This window comes from Trichechus manatus, unplaced genomic scaffold (assembly GCF_000243295.1).
Source record: "Trichechus manatus latirostris isolate Lorelei unplaced genomic scaffold, TriManLat1.0 scaffold00059, whole genome shotgun sequence".
In the NCBI taxonomy this organism is placed as follows: domain Eukaryota; kingdom Metazoa; phylum Chordata; class Mammalia; order Sirenia; family Trichechidae; genus Trichechus; species Trichechus manatus.
The window spans coordinates 14,825,312-14,831,311 of NW_004443995.1; positions in this window are offsets into that span (position 1 = coordinate 14,825,312).

A 6,000-nucleotide genomic window follows, 5' to 3' on the forward strand; every position below is an offset into this window, starting at 1 on the left:
CAAAAAAAAGAAAGTATGATAAACTATTACAGCCAAGAGGTGCTAAAGGAGACATAACAAATAAATATAATATGGTATTCTTGATAAGATCCTGGAACAGAAAAAAGACATTAGGTAAAAACTAAGAAAATATGAATAAACTATGGACTTCAGTTAATAATAATGTATCAATATTGGTTCATTAATTGTAACAAATGTACCATACTAATGTTAAGCTGTTAATAATAAGGGAAACTGTGTAAGGGCATATACGAGAACTCTGTACTATCTTCTTAATTTATTCTAAATTTAAAACTGGTCTAAAAAAATAAAATCTATTTTTAAAAAATCATCTCAATTACTCATTTTCATTGTGCAATCTGTTTCTTGATGGGGCACTGACTGATAATCCAAATGTCCACCAGTGAGCAGAATAGTTAAGCAAATATTGTTTCTGTTAATTACCTATTAAAAATATTTTTATGAAAAGCATAAAAGCAAAATGTTTAAATTATATTGTTGAAAAAAAATTAAAAGCACAAAATGTAATTTCATAGTGTGGTTGCAACTATGTTTTCTTTAATCTTGAATTTGTTAAATAAAAAAAGAGAATAGAATGACAGGCACAAAAATAATTAAGAATATTTATGAGTGACAAAAATACAGTTTGGTTTTTTTCCCCTCTAGTCCCCTAATGGGGCACTGGTGACACAGTGGTTAAGCATTAGGCTGCTAATCAAAAGGTCAGCAGTTCGAATCCATCAGCTGCTCCTTAGAAATCCTATGAGACAACTCTACTCTGTCCTAAAGGGTCGCTATGAGTTGGAATCAACTCAGTGGTAATGGGTTTGGGATTTTGGGGGGGGGTGGCTTTAGTCCCCTAGTAAAAACCAAGGGTAGCACAGTGGTTAAACATGGCTGCTAACTGAAAGTTTGGTGATTTGAACCTACCCAGTGGCTCCAAGGGAGAAAGATGTGGCAGTCTGCTTCCATAAAGATTACAGCCATGGAAACCTTATGGGGCAGTTCTACTCTGTCCTATAGGGTTGCTGTGAGTTAGAATCTACTCCATGACAACAGGTTTGGTTTTTTGGTTGAGTCCTCTGGTGGCACGATTAATCACTCAACTACTAGTTGAAAGGTTAGTAGTTCAAACTTACCCAGAGGCATCTTGGAAGAGAGGCCTGGTGATCTGCTTCCCAAAAATAAATTTATGTGGATTACAGTGAAAATTTACACAGTCTCAAATAAAACACCTAGAGAAGAAAGTACTAGGCCCTAGACAAGTGATTGCATATTATAATCACCTGGGAAGCTTTAAAAATTACTGATGCCTGAGTTCAACCACAGAGATTTTTATTTAATTGATCTGACATGTAGCATGGTTACTAAAATTGTGAAAGCCCCTGAAGTAATTGTAATGTGCAACCAGAGTTGAGAGTCACTACTTTGTATTAAGACAACACTACCTGAGTTTTCCTCTGGATGAAGACATAATAAAATTGTCTCTACTGCTCTCTTATTCATAGAATCCACTTTAAAAAAAAAAAAAAAACTTTAGCAATGTGTTTCAGAAGAATTAAGCCATAAGAAAGGAGATGATGAGGATTGAATTGGAAAGAGTTCTGCTTCCAAAAATATGGTGCTCTAAATGACTGTTCTGCTTCCAAACAATTAGATTCTATAATAGGATCCCTAACAGCCCTAGGTGGCAAGAACAGTTTGAGCTCAACTACTAATCTAACTCATCTCATAGCAATCCTATAGGAAAGAGTAGACCTGCCCCCATAGTGTTTCTTAGGCTGATATCTTCCCAGGGGCAGATCCCCAGGTCTTTTCACCCCCAGAGTGGCTGGTGGATTCCAACCCCTCAACCTTTTCATTAGTAACTAAGAGCTTAATGATTGTACCACCAGGGCTATGAGTCTGATTTGACTCGACGGCACACAACAACAATACGCTAACCTAAAGGTTGGCGGTTTGAACACACCCAGCAGTACTGCAGAAGGAAAATCTGACAATCTGCTTCTGTAAAGATTATAACTAAGAAAACCCTATGGAGCAGTTCATTCTGTAACACTCGGGATTGCCATGAGTCAGAATCAACTTGATGACAGCAGGCGTTTTCTTTTCTTTTCTTTTTTTTAATGCATTACTAGTTTTACAAGAAGTAAAGAAGATTCAAAAGGACCCCACTACTACGACCTCACACACAAATAGAGAAAAATAAATTAAAACACACACAAAAGCCAAGAGAAGGCAGATAAGATATTTGGCCTGGGACACCTGATGAGGGATAAAGGTTAGTGAAGTCCCCTGGATCCCATCTAAAACAAAAGAAAATTCTCTCTGAATGACAAAATCCCCAGCTTAAGTCTGCAGGATTTCCACAGATTAACATCAGTCAACATGCTCACTATTGAAGAACACAAAGCATTTGAGAAAATAAGACACCATGATTTGGCACTCAGCAGAAATAACAAGCAACAAATATTGACCTCCCAGAGCTACATTTATTGGAATTAAATATAGCAAATAAGAAAAACAATAACAAGGATCATAAAAGAATACTATGAACAAATATATGCGGACAAGTTAGATAACTCAGATTAAATGGACAAATTCCTAGAAACACATATACTACCTAAGCTGACTCAAAATGAAATAGAAAATGTCAACAGAACCATAACAAGTGAAGAGAAAATCAGTAATCAAAAGTCTCCCCCTGCCCCAAAACAAAAGTCATGGACCATATGGCTTCCTTGGGGAATTCTACCAAACATATATAGAAGAATTGACACCAATCCTTCTTAAACTCTTCCAAATATTAGAAGAAGAGGGAAGACTTCCTAAATCATTCCACAGAGCTAAGATTACTCTAATACTAAAGCCAAAGACATTACAAGAAGAAAAAAAAAACAAACCAATATCCCTTATGAACACAGATGCAAAAAACCTCAACAAAGTGCTAGCAAACTGAATACAACACCACAGTAAAAGGATTATACACCAAGATCAAGTGAAATTTATTTCAGAAATGCAAGGGTGGTTCAACACTAGGAAACCATCAACATAATGCACCACATTAAGAAAGCAAAAGAAAAGAACCACATGATGGTCTCAATCAATGCAGAGAAGACATTTGACAAAATACAGCACCTTTTCGTGATGAAAACACTCAACAAGCTTGGAATAGAAGAGAAATTCCTCAGCATGATAAAAGGCATTTATTTAAAAAAAAAAAAAACACCCACAATTAACTTCATAATCAATGGGGAAAGACTGAAAGTTTTTCCCCTAACGTCAAAAACAAGACAAGATTACTGCTCTCATCATTGCTATTTAATACTGTGCTGGAAGTCCTAGACAGAGCAATTAAGCAAAAGAAAAAGAAATAAAAGACATCCAAATTAGGAAAAAAGAAGTAAAACTACCCCCATTTGCAGATGACATGATCCTATATACATAAAATCTCAAAGAATACACAAGGAAGCTACTATAGCTAATAAATAAATTCCATAAAGTTGCAGGGTTCAAGGTCAACACACAGAAATCAGAATGAACAATCTGAAAAGAAAAATAGGAAAACAATTCCATTTACAATAGAATCTAAAAGAATAAATACCCAGGAATGAATTTAACCAGGGAGGTAAAAGAAAACTATAAAACATTGCTGAAAGAAATTAAAGAAGACCTAAATAAATGGATCAAAAGACATTTCATGATCATGGACTGGAAGACTTAATACTGTTAAGATGTCAGTATTACCCAAAGTGACATATAAATTAAACACAGTCCCTATCAAATTCCCACAGCCTTCTTTGCAGAAATGGAAAAGCCAATCCTCAAATTTATATGGAACTGCAAGGGGCCACAAATAGCCAAAGCAATCTTGAAAAAGAAGAGCAAAGTAGAAGGTCTCATGCTTGCCTATTCCAAAATATACTATACAGCTACAATAATCAAAACAGTCTGGTACTGGTATAACGATAGACATACAGACCAATGGAATAGAATTGGGAGTCCAGAAATAAACCCTCATATCTGCTGTCAAAAGGAGCCCTGATGGCAGTAAGCTCTTGGCTGCTAAAGAAAAGATTGGCGGTTCGATTCCACCAGCCACTCCCTCCATGAGAGAGAGATGTGGCAGTGTGCTTCTGTAAAGATTACAGCCTTGGAAACCCTATGGTTCAACAACAAAAAGACAAAAAACTCAATCAGAAAATGAACAAAATTCTATTCTGTTCTATAGGGACACTATGAGTGGGAATCGACTTGACGGCAACAAATTTAATGAGTATCTGTGGTCAACTGATTTTCAACAAGAGTGCTAAGTCCATTCCATGGGGAAAGAATAGCCTTTTCAATAAGTGGTGCTGGATTACCACATGCAAAAGAATAAAGTTTGACCCATATCTCACACTATATATGAAAATAAACTCAAAATAGGTCAAAGATCTAAATGTAAGAACACAAACCATAACTCTTAAAACAAAACGTGGGGGTAATGCCTTTGGACCTAATATCTGACAATGGATTCTTAGATACAACACCAAAAGCATGAGCAAAAGAAAGACAAGAAGATAAATGGGACGTCATCAGAATTAAAAACTTTTATTCATCAAAAGACTTCATCAACAAAGAGACAACCTACAGTCTGGGAGAATACTGAGGGAAACTATATATCTGATAAGAGATTAATATCCACAATATATAATGAACTCCTACAACTCAACAACAAAAAGACAAAAAACTCAATCAGAAAATGGGCAAAGGACTTAATAGGGATTTAACCAAAGAAGATATTCAAATGGCCAATAAGCATATGAGAAAAATTTAAGATCATTAATCATGAGGAAAATGCCTATCAAAACCACAATGATATACCACTTCACTCCCACCAGGATGTCTATTATCAGGAAAACAGAAAACAAGTGCTTGCAAGTTTGTAGAAATTTGAAATTCTCATCAGTTGCTGGTGGGAATGTGAAAAGGTGTGGCTACTATGGAAATTAATTTGGCATTTCCTCCAAAAAGTTGAACATACAATTACCACATAAATCAGCAATTTCACTTCTAGATATATACCTGACAGACTTAAAGTCAGCACCTCAAAAAAAAAACTTGTACTCCAATGTTCATTTCAGCACTAACCTAAAGGGGAAAATAACACAAGTGTCCATCAGGAGATGAATGAATAAACAAAATGTTGTATATACATACATTAGAATATTATCCAGCCATAAAGAGAAATGAAGTTCTGATACATGTCACTGCACGGATAAACATAGAAAACATTATGCTAAGTGAAATAAGTCAGTCACAAAATATGATCCCACTGATATAAAATATCTAGGATAGGCAAATGAATAAAGACCAAAGTTTATTGGTGATTACCAGAGGTGGGTGGGAGGAGAAATGGGGAGTTATTGCTTAAGGGGCACTCAATTTCTGTTAATGGGATCAAAAAAAATTGGAAAAAGATAGAGGTGATGGTTGCACAACATGGAGAATGTAATGCACACATAAAAATGGCTGAAATGGCAAATGTTTTGCTATATATATTTTACTACAACAAAATAAAATTTTTTAAAAAATCAAGGTAATTTATCATATTAAAAGACTTAAAAATAAAAATGTATGATTATTTCAATAAATGAAAAAATATATTTAACAAAATTTATCACCCATTTACGATAAAATCTTGAAGCAAACTAGGAATAAAAATCTTCCAGAATCTGAAAAGATCATCTATAGGAAACCTACAGCTAATGTCATATGTAATGTAATGGTGAAATATTGAATAAATGAAATCGAAAATATTGAAAATATTAAATAAGTAAGGGGCAGAGCCAAGAGGCGGAGTAGTCAGACACTTCCGGTGGACCCTCTTACAACAAAGACCAAAAAAAACAAGTGATTCGTATACATAGAAAACCCTAAAGACTCCACAAGAAATCTACTGGAACTAATAGAAAGATTCAGCAGAGTAGCAGGATACAAGATAAACATTCAAAAATC